Source organism: Vigna unguiculata, unplaced genomic scaffold (assembly GCF_037176805.1).
Source record: "Vigna unguiculata cultivar grain cowpea cultivar isolate G323 ecotype 2 unplaced genomic scaffold, ASM3717680v1 ptg000460l, whole genome shotgun sequence".
In the NCBI taxonomy this organism is placed as follows: Eukaryota; Viridiplantae; Streptophyta; class Magnoliopsida; order Fabales; family Fabaceae; genus Vigna; species Vigna unguiculata.
In genome coordinates this window covers 15,207-31,909 of record NW_028197095.1, presented here as the reverse complement: position 1 = coordinate 31,909, position 16,703 = coordinate 15,207, and the positions used below count along the sequence as shown (strand labels likewise).

General features: G+C 32.1%; 3 non-coding genes across 3 annotated transcripts; 2 read left to right on the top strand and 1 right to left on the bottom strand.

Annotated features, from left to right (window-relative positions):
* The first annotated feature begins 1,350 nt into the window (after nt 1-1,350).
* TRNAS-GGA (transfer RNA serine (anticodon GGA)) lies at nt 1,351-1,438 on the top strand. Its single transcript has one exon. It is a non-coding gene; the product is annotated as a tRNA-Ser (tRNA).
* Nucleotides 1,439-2,543: 1,105 nt separating this feature from the next.
* TRNAT-UGU (transfer RNA threonine (anticodon UGU)) lies at nt 2,544-2,616 on the bottom strand. The gene has a single exon. It is a non-coding gene; the product is annotated as a tRNA-Thr (tRNA).
* Nucleotides 2,617-4,452: 1,836 nt separating this feature from the next.
* TRNAF-GAA (transfer RNA phenylalanine (anticodon GAA)) lies at nt 4,453-4,525 on the top strand. The gene has a single exon. It is a non-coding gene; the product is annotated as a tRNA-Phe (tRNA).
* Nucleotides 4,526-16,703: the final 12,178 nt, after the last annotated feature.

The following is a 16,703-nucleotide window of genomic DNA, read 5'->3' as shown; positions in this document are numbered from 1 at the left end:
CTTGTTCTTTTCTTTTTTCTTTCTATAGTGGAGATAGTCGCACGTAATGACAGATCACGGCCATATTATTAAAAGCTTGGGGTAAAAATGGGTTTCGTTCGAGCGCCCGAAAATAATATTCCAAAGCTTTAGTATGTTCTCCGTTACTTGTGTGAATAAGGCCTATGTTATAAAGTATATAACTTCGATCATAGGGATCAATTTCCAGTCGCATAGCCTCATAATAATTCTGTAAAGCTTCTGCATAATTTCCTTCAGATTGAGCTGACATCCGTTACGGTCGTCATTCGGTTCAAAGAATCTCCGCTCCAGAACTGTACGTGAGATTTTCATCTCATACGGCTCCCCCCTTATGTGTGTAATGAGAAAAATCCATCAAATCAAAAAATATTCCAGTATTCTCATTCTCAACTGAACAGAGCTAGTGTTTTTACAATAAATCTCTAGCCAACCTTCCTGTCAAAAATTATTTCTTAACATTAAGTATGTAGGTACTTGATAAAAAAAAATAAGAACTTCAACAATTTCTTTGTCCTCTACGCTGCTTAATTTCCTGGAATTAGTCACCTCAATAATCTTCGATGGTTCTATGGGTATCCAAAATATGAACGAGATGGATATTTATTGTCCCAACCATTCCTGTTAGTCCCAATCTCGATAAGCCATGGATATAGATAGATACAAAGTTTTCGTGTCCTTGATTCCCAAGCGTAGTGCTTCTTTCCCAATGTTGCCTATCAGTACTAGTAATTTGGGGTTGACCTAACCCCATAAGTATAGGTATAACCTTTCGCTTAATACTAGAAACCTAAAATTCAAGCATATAAGGCTTCATTAATCGAGGATACACGACAGAAGGAATTAATCCTTTTATTTACAAATTTCACCTTCAACACGCGTGGGGTTTTTCCATTCCATTTTTTTTTGACCGAAATCGGTCAAAAAAAATGGAATCAAATCACACCATCTCTGTAATAAGTGAATGCCCTTTTTTCTCCTGAAGTTGTCGGAATTATTCGTAATAAGATATTGGCTACAATTGAAAAGGTCTTATCTATAAAATTTTCATTTATCCGAGATCTAGGCATAGGTAGAAATCCATTCTATAATTTAATTAATCATGGTGTGAGAAATCAATCCCACAAATAAAGGAATTGTATAATTATAATACAGTGCGAAATAACGTAAAAATGAACTCATCAATCAAATTTGTTTATCCTAAGACCTTGTAGGAGGTTTTTTTTTAATTTTACTTTGTATTTTTATAGTTTGAATAGGTTTTATGCATTTATGAAAAATAGGATTGATTCACTATTCAACATTCAACCGGTTTCTGGGCATCATTATATAGGAGAGATGGCCGAGTGGTTCAAGGCGTAGCATTGGAACTGCTATGTAGGCTTTTTGTTTACCGGGGGTTCGAATCCCTCTCTTTCCGAATCTTTACCAAATTCATCAATATTACTCATCCCAATGCATACCATTATTTCATATTTCAAATTTGTTTGTTGATATGGACAACTTTATATTCCTCATTTTTCGGTAATACAAAAAATAGTGGATAACGGGTGGGCAAGGAATAAAAATTTTCGCATATCCATGTCTATGATATATGAATAGCAGAAAATCCTTGTAAAAAAAACTCTTGTTATTTTAGTTAAGTTTAAGTTTGACGAGAATAATATTCTACAACCAGTAATTCATTTATTTTCAAACCAACCCATTTATTATCTATTATTTGATTAATTAAACCTTTATATTGGAAAGGGTGAACAGTCAAATGATTTGGCAATTTCTCATGGGGGGCTGAATCAAAATAATTTTGAATAAGAGTTTTAGATTTTTGTTCATCCTTTGCTGTAATAATATCTTGAGGTTTACAACGATAACTTGGTATATCCACTATACGACCATTAACTAAAACATGTCTATGGTTTATAAATTGGCGGGCTTGAGGAATAGTCGCAGCCATACCCAATCGAAAAAGTATGTTATCCAAGCGCATTTCAAGTAGTTGTAATAAAACCTGACCAGTTGATCCTTTAGCTTTTCCGGAGATACGAACGTATTTAAGCAATTGTCGTTCTGTAAGACCATAATGAAAACGCAATTTTTGTTTTTCTTCTAAACGAATACGATATTGAGATTTTTTACTGAAGCGCAATTGATTTCGAAATTCGTTTTTGACTGTTGGCCTTTTACTAGTAAGTCCTGGTAAATATCCTAGACGACGTATTTTTTTGAAACGAGGTCCTCTGTAACGTGACATAAAAACTCCTTTTTTAAAATGAAAAATCTTATAAATCGAAATGAAAACTAAACGAAATGAAAAATATTATAGAATTCTAAATGAAGCGAAATCTACTAAAGTTTTATAGTACAAAGAAGAATTAGATGAATTTTATCAATATCCGAATTTATTGTATATAAAAGAATACAAAAAAGTAGGTTAATTTCTTGATTTCTTCCGCAGAGATCGAACTCTCCCAATTTTTTATTTCTAAAAAAGATATTATCAATTATGTAAAAAACAAATAGAGAAAAGCCGGTTATCGGATTCGAACCGATGACCATCGCATTACAAATGCGATGCTCTAACCTCTGAGCTAAACCGGCTAATGTAAACGAAATATACATATGCAGAAGAATTGAATGGGATCTTAGTTATCAATTTTTAGTTATTTATAACAAAATTCAAATTAATACAAACATCAAAAATAGAGAAAGAAAATATAGAAAATCAAACCCAATTTTTATTATTTCTATTATTTATTTTATCTGATAACATAAAGTGCAAGATAATAATTAATATTATATTAATATAATTTATTTAATATAATTTATTTCGATCTACTATTCTAGATATATATTATTAAATTGATTTCTTTCAAAAAGATTATTTATTAGTACTTAAAGTAAATTTGAATAAATATAAATTTTAGTAAATATTTATTAAGGAATTCCATATTTCTAAGTAAATGTCTAATTCTATATTATATTCAATTAAAAGAATGGTTTTTTTTAGCCACTAGATTCGTTTTAGTTATATAAATTGTATATGAATAAATGGATTGTTTATTTTCTTTTTTTTTTTAAGCAAAAACAAAAAAAAAAAAAGAATCGACCATTCGAGTATTCTAAATTGTATGAAAAAAGAAGATAAGTAGGTACATAGAAGATAAGTAGATATGTGGTCTATATCTGTGTATATTGAATTGTTAATATATAGATATTAGAATTAGTTCTGATTCAAACAAATAAAGGTATCCAATATAGATGAAATAAAATCTATAAAATTGGAGAAAGGGGTTTTTAATATTTAATAAAATAATATGTATTTAATGAATTCAAAAGTTCCCGCATAATTCTCATAATAGAAATGAAAAAAAAAGCATTCTATTATAATCAGATTCAAATAAAAAAAAAGATGGGGATATGGCGAAATTGGTAGACGCTACGGACTTAATTGGATTGAGTTTTGGTATGGAAACTTACCAAGTAATAATTTTCAAATTCAGAGAAACCCTGGAATTCACAATGGGCAATCCTGAGCCAAATCCTGTTTTCTGAAAACAAATAAAAATTCAGAAAGTGATAATAAAAAAGGGATAGGTGCAGAGACTCTATGGAAGCTGTTCTAACAAACGAAATTGACGACTTTTTTTATTGCATTAGTAAAAGAATCCTTTCACCAAAATTACAGGAATGGATCAAAGATAAACATTTAGAAACATATATATATACTGAAATACTCTTTCAATTTGTTACTTTTTATTTTATTATTGAAGATCTATTTGTGATAAAAATATTCACAAATGAAAAATGTGAATCAAATCAATTCGAAGTTGAAGAAAAGATGGAATATTTATTGATGAAATTATTCACTTCATCATAATCGGCTAAAACCCTTGAAGAACTGATAAATCAGATGAGAATAAAGATAGAGTCCTATTCTACATGTCAATACCGACAACAATGAAATTGAAAGTAAGAGGAAAATCCGTCGACTTAAGAAATCATGAGGGTTCAAGTCCCTCTATCCCCAAAAATACTTTTTCATTTTCTAATTTTTTTCCTATATCCTCTCTATCTTGAAGTCCTTATTTATGTGTTTTATTCGATTTATTATTTCCCAACGAAATTGGAATTTTTATTTTCATCAATTTCCTATCTATCATAATTTTCTTATCTATCATAATGACAAGGGACGAGTTTTGGAATAGATATAAATATATATGTGAAACACATAGAATTTTTTTTAATCAGAAATGTATAAATTAATATCTTATTTTTTAGCAAGGAATTTTCATATGCGTAATTAACGATTAACAATAAAAAATAATTATTACTGCGGAAACTCACTTACAAACTTTTTTTTTACTTAGTTGATATAGATTCATTAACATAGATTTTAAAAATCTTTTAAAATCAAAGTATTAAGCTTCAAGAATGGTCGGGATAGCTCAGTTGGTAGAGCAGAGGACTGAAAATCCTCGTGTCACCAGTTCAAATCTGGTTCCTGACACAAGATTCATTTGTATGAGTATCTATCCCCCATATTCATTTTAATGAATATGGGGGATAGATACTCATACAAATTTGTGTTCTTCTAGATTCTGATACATAACATATTTCTTTGATCTATTTAGGTATCTGTAGATATACTTTTCCTAGATGATTAAAGAATAGATGCAATTTTTTATTAGGTATATTCGCTTATCTATAGTATCTATATATATATAGATATAGATATATAGATAATGAATTCTTTATCTATTTTTTTCCTTTTTTTTCTGCGATACAAAAAAAGGTTTCTATTTCCATAATATTCGAGTGGTTTAATTAGTTGGTTAAAAGACCTAAAAGTCGAAGTTCTGGGGTGGAGTGAGAATATTAAGAATTCATCTGAGAAGGATTACCAAAATAGAATCGAGCCCTTTTCTTTGTGTTTTTTTTTTCGTGGCCGTATAATTGATGGTGATGTGCACGTTATATAGTTTATTATAAAGATAAAGAATTAGTTTATTATAAAGATAAAGAATTTTTGCAGTTCATCCTATTTCTTTTATTGGCTTGGCTGATAAGAACTCAGTATTGTTTTTGTTTTAGAATCTTAAGAAACTCCTATCCATCCTATTTTAAACCCTATAATTATTCATTCTATTATTTCTGAATTTTGTGATTTCTCACATAATAATATCTGAATGCAACTTCCATTACTCTGCCTGATTTAATGTCAATCAATTATTTTGTCTGATCTATAACAGAATGTACTTATATTCTTTGACTGGGGTTGCAGAAGTTTGGATTAGTTTATTATTTTTATCATTTAGTGAGCATCTTGTATTTCATAAAAATTTGGAGCAATATAATCTTTACGCAAAGGCCATCCTATCCAATTTTCGGGCATTAAAATACGTCTTAGACGCGGATGACTATCATAAGAGATTCCCAACATATCATAAGATTCCTTTTCTTGAAAATCCGCACTTTTCCAAACCCAAAAAATCGAAGGAATTCTGGGATTTTTTCTTGATACAAATATTTTTATGCATACCTCTTCGGGTTGATTTATACCATACTCTATTCTTGTAAAATGATATACACTAGCTAAGAGTCCTCCGGGTGCTACATCATAGGCACATTGAGAACGTAGATAATTGTAACCATATACATATAAAATGACAGCAATGGAATGCCAATCCTCGGGCTTTATTTGTAAAGTCTCTATTCCTAGGTAATCGAAACCCAAGGATCTATGAATTAGTCCATGTTTGACTAGCCAAGAAGACAAACGACCTTGCATTTTTTGCTTCTCCTAAATTTTTTTTATGAGTTTGGTATTAGTATTTTCTATTACGATGAAATTTTTAAAATACGATGAAATTTTTAAAAAAGGAATTGCTTTTTATTATTGTACTTTAAAAAAATGTGTCAGACGATATCTCTGAAGTAGATGGCGGTTGATAGAAAAATTCTTGACCATAATTGTCAGTATAAGTACTGTATCCAACATGAAACTTATGGTTGGTAGTAAAACATCTATTCTCTCGTTGAAAACTCATTGGATCTTCATATATTTCTCGAGATATTTTCTTACGAAGTTTTGTTATAGCATCTATAATGGCCTCCGGTTTAGGTGGACAGCCCGGCAAATATACATCTACAGGAATTAGCTTATCTACGCCTCGAACAGTACTATAAGAATCGGTACTAAACATCCCCCCCGTAATTGTACAGGCTCCCATAGCAATAACATATTTAGGTTCGGGCATTTGTTCATATAATCGAACTAAAGAAGGGGCCATTTTCATAGTTACAGTGCCCGCTGTTAAAATTAGGTCCGCCTGCCTAGGACTCGATCGTGGTACTAGTCCATAACGATCAAAATCGAATCGTGATCCTATTAATGAAGCAAATTCAATGAAGCAACAACTCGTACCATAAAGAAGCGGCCATAAACTGGATAATCTTGACCAATTTGAAAAATCATTTAATGTCGTTGAAATAACTGAATTTTGGGTTGTTTGATCAAGTAAGGGAAACTCAATGGAATTCATAATTGTCTCAATATTTTTTTTTCTAATTGTCTAAATAGTCAAGAATTAAGACCATTCTAATGCCCCCTTTCGCCATGCATAAACTGAACCAACAATTAGGATAAGCACGAATAAGAAAGCTTCTAAAAATACGGATACCCCTAATACATCGAAACTCATTGCCCATGGATAAAGAAAAACCGTTTCAACATCAAAAACAACAAAAATGAGAGCAAACATATAATAACGGATTCGAAATTGTAACCAAGCATCGCCTATTGGTTCTATTCCGGATTCATAACTAGAAAGTTTTTCCGGTCCCTTGCTAATGGGGGCTAAAATTCCAGAAATTAGAAATGCCAAAATAGGAATCAAACTTGATATTATTAGAAATGCCCAAAAAATATCATATTCGTAAAGAAGAAACATAAAAGTACTCCTCTGAATGTAGAAAATATACCAAATTCATTTTCATTTTTAGTCTAAAGTCTCCATTTTTTTAGACTAGCTGAATATACTAATATTAATATTATTCTATCGAATATGAATATGTTCGAATAGAAAGTTACAAATTGTTTTTTTTTTAGTAATAGTCTTAGTAATGAGATCTATTCGATCCAAAATAGTATTAATATTATTAGTATCTGTAGGAATATTAGGGCTATACGGACTCGAACCGTAGACCTTCTCGGTAAAACAGATCAAACTAATTATTATCTAAATGATTTAAATTGTTTTCAAAACCCAACATGCATTTTTTTTTGCATTGAGCTTTTTCATTAACTGATAAAAATATTAGTTAGTCCACCATCTTTTTTTTTTTTTACAGTAAAGAATAAAGAGATGATTCCCTATGCTCTTCTTTTTTATTTGTATAACAATCAAAGAGCACTACCAAAGTGTTTCAAAGAAGGATTATCTTGACGTAGGTCTGCTTCTGGCCTAGATCAACTTAAGTTAAATGGACTCTTTATCCACCTACTAAAATTAAAATAGAAGATAAGAAATGACACTTCATACACCTTAAAGTTCATAAAATAGGAAGAAAAGATAATCTTTTTTAGGTCCCTATACCCTTTATGTTTAGCATTGACGAGAAATGGGTATTCACCTTATCAATATCTCAAATCAATTATGGATTCGATTTTATGGCTAAACCCTTTGTCAGGCTAGTGTTCTCTTGTTTTGTTCCTTAAAATGGAGTAAGACACCGATTTCTTACTATAAGATAAACTTTTTTAATTACAAGATGAACTCCTCTGAAAAAAAGCATTGGCGCTCGTGTAAACGAGGTGCTCTACCTAACTGAGCTACAGCCCTTGTGTTTTTGATACATATTTTATCATAGTATGAAGATAATTGCTTGTCAAGATGAATATTACATGATCGAATCCCTTGAACGGGGGTTGGTATTGCTTATCAGTAATTTTACATTTATAATCAATTAATCTGATAGATGGGTACTCTTCTTTTTTTTTTTTTGAGGAGGAGTCCTAAATTACCTACTTAACTCAGTGGTTAGAGTATTGCTTTCATACGGCGGGAGTCATTGGTTCAAATCCAATAGTAGGTAAGGTATAGTTATAACTTATTAGATACCTTTGACTGTGGTATCTAATAAGCTTTTCTACTTACTTTTTTCTTCTGACTGTTTCTTTTTTCTTTTTATTGTTTTCGGATATTGGGACGCATCAATTTCAACTTGTTATGAAATAACATTGATAGCCTCTACTCGTGTTCTAGCTCGTCTAAGAGCTAGATTTGCCTCAATTGTTTGTCTCTTGCCTTCAGCCTTATTCAAATTAGTTTCTGCTATTTCAAGAGTTTGCTGTGCTTCTTGTGGATCAATGTCACTACCCTTTTCCGCATCATTTACTAAAACAGTTATCTCATTATTATTTATTCTAGCAAACCCCCCCATCAGAGCCATTGTTAACCATTGGTCTTTAAGACGTATTCTCAAAATACCTATATCGACAGCTGAGGCAATAGGCGCATGATTAGGTAATACTCCAATTTGTCCGCTATTAGTAGGTAAAATGATTTCCTTCACTTCTGAATCCCAAACAATTCGATTGGGGGTCAATACACAAAGATTTAAAGTCATTTCTTCAAATTGCTCTCCGTTTCTAAGTTCGTAGCCTTCGCAGTAGCTTCATCGATATTACCTACCAAATAAAAGGCTTGTTCAGGAAGACCGTCTAATTCTCCAGAAAGAATCAAATTAAACCCTCTAATTGTTTCTACTAGACCAACATATTTTCCAGCCGAACCGGTAAAAACTTCTGCTACGAAAAAAGGTTGTGATAAGAAACGCTCAATTTTTCGTGCTCTTGCTACGGTTAAGCGATCTTCTTCGGATAATTCGTCCAAGCCAAGGATAGCTATAATGTCTTGAAGTTCTTTGTAACGTTGTAAAGTTTGTTTAACTCGTTGCGCAGTCTCATAATGTTCTTCACCAACGATTCGAGGTTGGAGCATAGTTGAGGTTGAATCTAAAGGATCTACTGCTGGATAGATACCTTTGGCGGCTAATCCTCTTGATAGTACAGTAGTAGCATCTAAATGTGCAAATGTCGTAGCAGGAGCAGGGTCAGTTAAATCGTCGGCAGGTACATAAACTGCTTGAATAGAAGTTATGGACCCTTCTTTGGTAGAAGTGATTCTTTCTTGTAAAGAACCCATTTCAGTACTAAGAGTGGGTTGATAACCCACAGCAGAGGGCATTCGACCCAATAAGGCAGATACTTCAGATCCTGCTTGAACGAAGCGGAAGATATTGTCGATAAATAGAAGTACATCTTGCTCATTGACATCTCGAAAATATTCCGCCATAGTTAGGGCAGTTAAACCAACTCTCATACGAGCTCCGGGTGGTTCATTCATTTGACCATATACTAAAGCTACTTTGGATTCTGCAATATTTTGTTCATTAATTACTCCAGATTCTTTCATTTCCATATAAAGATCATTTCCCTCGCGAGTACGCTCACCTACTCCGCCAAATACAGATACACCTCCATGAGCTTTGGCAATGTTATTGATCAATTCCATAATAAGTACTGTTTTACCCACTCCAGCTCCACCGAAAAGTCCTATTTTTCCTCCACGACGATAAGGAGCTAAAAGATCTACTACTTTTATTCCTGTTTCAAAAATAGATAATTTTGTATCTAATTGTATAAAGGTAGGCGCAGATCTATGAATGGGAGATGTTGTACGAGTATCTACAGGACCTAAATTATCAATCGGCTCTCCAAGCACGTTGAAAATTCGTCCTAGAGTTGCTCCGCCTACTGGAACACTTAGGGGAGTTCCTGTGTCAATAACTTGCATTCCTCTCATTAGACCATCTGTAGCACTCATAGCTACAGCCCTAACTCGATTATTTCCTAATAATTGTTGTACTTCACAAGTCACATTAATTTGTTGACCAACAGTATCTCGACCCTTAACTACCAGAGCATTGTAAATATTAGGCATCTTCCCCGGGGGAAAGGCTACATCTAGTACCGGACCAATTATTTGGTCAATATGTCCCAGATTTTTTTTTTCAATCGAAGAAACTTCAGGACCGGAAGTAGGAGGATTTATTCGCATATCAAAAGCCAATTTTTTTTTCCGAAAAAGTTTTTAAATCAAAAAGAAATGTTCGATAAGAAAGCAAGTTGATCGGTTAATTCAAAAAGAAATAAGAAATGGGAGTTAGTACTCCATTTTTTTGGTACTATTCCATCAATCCTCTTTAACTGTTTACTTACTTATTCAAATTCAATTATTGAATTCTTAAGCTTACTGCAGTTATTTTGAAAATTTCAATTGGATAAAATCTTTCGAAAGTCTTTTCTTTTTTTCTATCATTCTAGAAAATATCATCTATATTCTGTATGGAATTCGAACCTGTACCTTAATTTAGAATTCATTTTTTTTATCATTGGCTTTCGTATTTCCTCAGTAGACAATTTTTTAGACTTACCCTCTGTTTCCCTATTTTTTGACCTCTTTTTTTATTTTCCGGGGAGAAAGCTGCCTATTTTTACATCTAGGATTTACATAGACAACATATATCACTGTCAAGATTAAGAATAAATTATTATTATTATTTAGATTAGATCTTTCGATTTCAAAATTAAAAAATAAGATCAAATTGAAAAAAAAAAAAGATTGGGTTGCGCCATACATAGAAAAGAGTATACAATAATGATGTATTTGACAAATCAAATACCATCGTTTAATTTAATAATAACATAACGAACCTTTGGGATTAATTGATAATAGTAGTTGATTTTTGTAAAAGATTTCATTAACTCCTAAGTCATATCGAGTAGACCTTATTGTTTCAAGAATTCTTAATTCAAGAGTTGTAGGGAGGGATTTATGTCACCACAAACAGAGACTAAAGCAAGTGTTGGGTTCAAAGCTGGTGTTAAAGATTATAAATTGAATTATTATACTCCTGAGTATGAAACCAAAGATACTGATATCTTGGCAGCATTTCGAGTAACTCCTCAACCTGGAGTTCCACCTGAAGAAGCAGGTGCTGCGGTAGCCGCCGAATCTTCTACTGGTACATGGACAACTGTGTGGACCGATGGGCTTACCAGTCTTGATCGTTACAAAGGACGATGCTATCACATCGAACCTGTTGCTGGGGAAGAAAATCAATATATTGCTTACGTAGCTTATCCTTTAGACCTTTTTGAAGAAGGTTCTGTTACTAACATGTTTACTTCTATTGTCGGTAATGTATTTGGGTTCAAGGCACTGCGTGCTCTACGTCTGGAGGATTTGCGAATCCCAACCGCTTATATTAAAACTTTCCAAGGTCCGCCTCACGGCATCCAAGTTGAGAGAGATAAATTGAACAAGTATGGTCGTCCCCTATTAGGATGTACTATTAAACCTAAATTGGGGTTATCCGCTAAGAATTATGGTAGAGCTGTTTATGAATGTCTTCGTGGGGGACTTGATTTTACCAAAGATGATGAAAATGTGAATTCCCAACCATTTATGCGTTGGAGAGACCGTTTCTTATTTTGTGCTGAAGCGATTTTTAAATCACAGGCTGAAACAGGTGAAATCAAAGGGCATTACTTGAATGCAACTGCGGGTACATGCGAAGAAATGATGAAAAGAGCTGTATTTGCCAGAGAATTAGGCGTTCCTATCGTAATGCATGATTATTTAACAGGGGGATTCACTGCAAATACTAGCTTGGCTCATTATTGCCGAGATAATGGTCTACTTCTTCATATACATCGTGCAATGCATGCAGTTATCGACAGACAAAAGAATCATGGTATGCACTTTCGTGTATTAGCTAAAGCATTACGTTTGTCTGGTGGAGATCATGTTCACTCCGGTACCGTAGTAGGTAAACTTGAAGGGGAAAGAGATATCACTTTAGGTTTTGTTGACTTACTGCGTGATGATTTTGTTGAAAAAGATCGAAGTCGTGGTATTTATTTCACTCAGGATTGGGTTTCTCTACCAGGTGTTCTGCCTGTTGCTTCGGGAGGTATTCACGTTTGGCATATGCCTGCTCTGACCGAAATCTTTGGAGATGATTCCGTACTTCAATTTGGCGGAGGAACTTTAGGACACCCTTGGGGAAATGCACCAGGTGCTGTAGCTAATCGAGTAGCTCTTGAAGCCTGTGTGAAGGCTCGAAATGAAGGACGTGATCTTGCTCGTGAAGGTAATGAAATTATCCGTGAGGCTAGCAAATGGAGTCCTGAATTAGCTGCTGCTTGCGAAGTATGGAAGGAGATCAAATTTGAATTCGAAGCAATGGATACTATTTGAATTCGAAGCAATGGATACTTTGGATTAATTGCAATTAAACTCGGCACAATCTTTTCCTAAAAGAAGGATTGAGCCGAATACAAAGATACTTAATTATTAAACAGATTTCTATCTTTCGTATTGGAATAGAAGCATAGTAAGTAGACGATATTTTACGAAAAAAGTGATTACAATTTATAAGGGAAACTGGCTATTGCCTTTTTCGATGTGAATTTCACATAATAGGGAAGTTGTTCCATTTCTATATGAAATTTGTATTTTCCTATTGATTTCTATATTTCTATAATTTTATACGTTTTTTTAGTTTAGAATATCATTTTAGAATAAAAAAAGATATATATATATTTAAATAATTTTTCTTATAAGTAATTCTAACATAATACTAATAATCGAATTAATAAGATTGAAAATCTTATTAATTCGATTGTATTTATTCGATTGTATTTTTTTTTCAATACTAATATTGACAACACTGTATCAAATAAATATAATCCGATCGTGAATAAATTGATCACCTTACTTACGTTAAATAGGCGTTATTACTTCATCAAATGGTAGGTTCATTGGTTTTCTTTCTGCGAGACAAACAAGAAAAACTTTGTTAATGAATAAGTAAGTGAATTGAAAGGTAAACACGAATATATATACGAAAATATTAGATCTATATATACCAATATATATATAGTCTTATATATAATAATAATGGATAACTCTAACATAGTATTTCAAGAACATAGTATTTAAATAGGTGGTATATCTTTTTTTAGTTTTTTAGACAATTCAATTTTGTAATTTTATTTTTTTGATTGCGATTGGGTATAAATATCCACCTTATTTTTTAAATTGTAATGGGGTTGCTAACTCAATGGTAGAGTACTCGGCTTTTAAGAGCGACTCTATTTTTTACGCATTTCTATGAAGCAATGGGTTCGTCGATACTATCGGTAGAGCTTGTAAAACCACGACTGATCCAGAAAGGAATGACTGGAAAAAGTAGCATGTCGTATCAATGAAGAATTCTAAAAATATTTCATTCTTTTAGGATCCAGCTCAAATTTTTGTTTGAATTTTTGGCTCGTAACAAAAAAAATTCCGTTGGGTTTGATTAATAAAGGGATAGAACTTGGTGGTTCTAATTCTAATAGGGAAACAAAAAGCATCGAGCTTTCATTTATTTTTTATTTGGATCATTACCCCATCTAATTGTACGTTAAAAATAGGTTAGTGCTTGATGTGGGAAAAGCTTTTCTGGTGAATGGTTTATTTTTGTTATGAGTCCTAACTATATAGCTATTTTCCATTATCTTTTGGTATTTTGGGGTAGCGATAAATGTGTAAAAGAAAGAGTATATTGATAAAGATATTTTTTCCAAAATCAAAAGAGCGATTAGGTAAAAAAAAAATAAAGGATTCTTAATTAGCTCGTTATCCTAGAACAAAAATTAGGCAAAAAATCGATTAGAGAGAGTCCGTTAATGGGTTTTACTTCTCTAGGTATATATTTATACCTATAATTTTCTGTTTTGACCATATCGCACTATGTATCATTTGATAATCCAATGAATCTCTGATTCTTTGTTTGACCAAATAGACTTTTTTTTTTTTAATGGAGCAATATCAAGCATATTTAGAACTCCGTAGATCTCGATACCAGGACATCCTATACCCACTTTTTTTTCGGGAATCTATTTATGGACTAGCTTATGCTCATGAGTCCTTTTTTATAGAAAATGTCGATTATAACAATAAATTTAGTTTACTAATTGTAAAACGTTTAAGTACTCGAATGTATCAACAGACTCATTTCATTCTTTTTGTTAATGATTCTAAAAAAAATACTTTTGTGGGTTATAATTATCATTTTTTTTCTCAAATAATATTAGAAGGTTTTGGTATCGTCGTGGAGATTCTATTTTCTCTACAATTATTTAGCTCTTCCTTAAGGGGATTAGAAATCGTAAAATCTTATAAAAATTTTCAATCAATTCATTCGATCTTTCCCTTTTTCGAAGATCAACTGATATATTTAAATCATAAGTCAGATATACGAATACCCTATCCTATCCATCTGGAAATCTTGGTTCAAATCCTGCGATATTCGATAAAAGATGTCTCTTTCTTTCATTTAATAAGGTTGTTTTTTTATTACTATTATAATTGGAATAGTCTTTTTCCTCCAAAAAAATGGATTTTTACTTTTTTTTCAAAAAGGAATCGAAGAATTTTCTTGTTCCTATATAATTTATATGTATGGGAATATGAATCTATCTTTCTTTTTCTACGTAACAAATCCTCTCAGTTACAGTTAAAACATTTTCGCGTTTTTTTTGAGCGAATTTTTTTCTATGAAAAAATAAAACATCTTGTAGAAGTATCTACTAAGAATTGTTCATATACTTTCTTCTTCTTTAAGGATACTTTCATCCATTATGTTAGATATCAAGGAAAATCAATTCTGGTTTTAAAGAATACTCCTTTTTTGATAAATAAATGGAAATACTATTTTATATATTTATGGCAATGTCATTTTGATATTTGGGCTGGACTAGAAACGATCTATATAAACGAATTATCTCAGTATTCATTTCACTTTTTAGGCTATTTTTTAAGTATTCCACTAAATCTTTCAGTAGTACGAAGTCAAATGTTGCAAAATTCATTTCTTATTAAAATTGTTATAAAAAAACTTGATACAATAGTTCCCATTATTCCTCTAATGAGATCATTGGCTAAAACAAAATTTTGTAATGTAATGGGTCATCCTATTAGTAAGCCGGTTTGGGCCAATTTATCTGATTTTGATATTATTGACCGGTTTTTGCGCATATGCAGAAATTTTTCTCATTATTACAATGGATCTGCAAAAAAAAAGAGTTTCTATCAAATAAAATATATACTTCGGTTTTCTTGTATAAAAACTTTGGCTCGTAAGCATAAAAGTACTGTGCGCATTTATTTGAAAAAATTAAGTTCAGAAAAATTATTGCAAGAATTTTTTACAGAAGAAGATCTTTTTTCTTTGATTTTTCCAAGAACTTCTTTTACTTTGCGTAGGTTTTATAGAGGTCGTATTTGGTATTTGGATATTCTTTTAAGAAACGATTTCGTCAATTATTTATAATTGAAAATAGGTTATGTTATTTTTTAAATCGGTGTAAATTGATAAAACGAACTTCCTTCTTTTTATTCAATGAGGATAAAAAAATCATTTTTTTTAGTCTTCTATATCTATATATAGGATTTTGAAATGCTCATGTAGTCAGAGTCAAGATTCGGGGTTAATGAATTAAATATTATATTTCACTTTCTTAGAGTCTTTTGCTAGGCAAGTAATTAAGGTTTAGATGTATACATAGGGAAAGCCGTGTGCAATGAAAACTGCAAACACGGCTTGGGGAGGGATTTTTTCTTGTTTTATTCTATTGTTGAATTTTATTCAAGAATAAATTATCTACTTCATCCGACTAGTTCCGGGTTCAAGTCCCGGGCAACTCATTTTTGTAGATCGATGTTGTATTATATCTATATTTCTATTCTCTATTTCTATAAATAGAATGATATATAGAAAATAAACTTTTTTTATGAATCAATGAAATGGGATAAACAAGGTAAATTCGGATAAACCGAAATGAATAAGAACATACTAATGAATAAGAACATACTATGGATATTAGTATTGGTTGACACTGGTATATAAGTCATGTTATACTGTTGAATAACAAGTCCTCAAATTCTCGCATTATAGAGAATTTTTGTGCTTGGGAGTCCCTAATGATTAAATGAACCAAGATTTTACCATGACTGCAATTTTAGAGAGACGCGAGAGCGAAAGCCTATGGGGTCGCTTCTGTAATTGGATAACCAGCACCGAAAATCGTCTTTACATTGGATGGTTTGGTGTTTTGATGATTCCTACTTTATTGACTGCAACTTCTGTATTTATTATCGCTTTTATCGCTGCCCCTCCAGTAGATATTGATGGTATTCGTGAGCCTGTTTCTGGATCTCTACTTTATGGAAACAATATCATTTCTGGTGCGATTATTCCTACTTCTGCGGCTATAGGTTTGCATTTTTATCCGATCTGGGAAGCAGCTTCTGTTGATGAGTGGTTATACAACGGCGGTCCTTATGAACTAATTGTTCTACACTTCTTACTTGGTGTAGCTTGCTACATGGGTCGTGAGTGGGAACTTAGTTTTCGTCTGGGTATGCGTCCTTGGATTGCTGTTGCATATTCAGCTCCTGTTGCAGCCGCTACTGCTGTTTTCTTGATCTATCCTATTGGTCAAGGAAGCTTTTCGGATGGTATGCCTCTAGGAATTTCAGGTACTTTCAATTTTATGATTGTATTTCAGG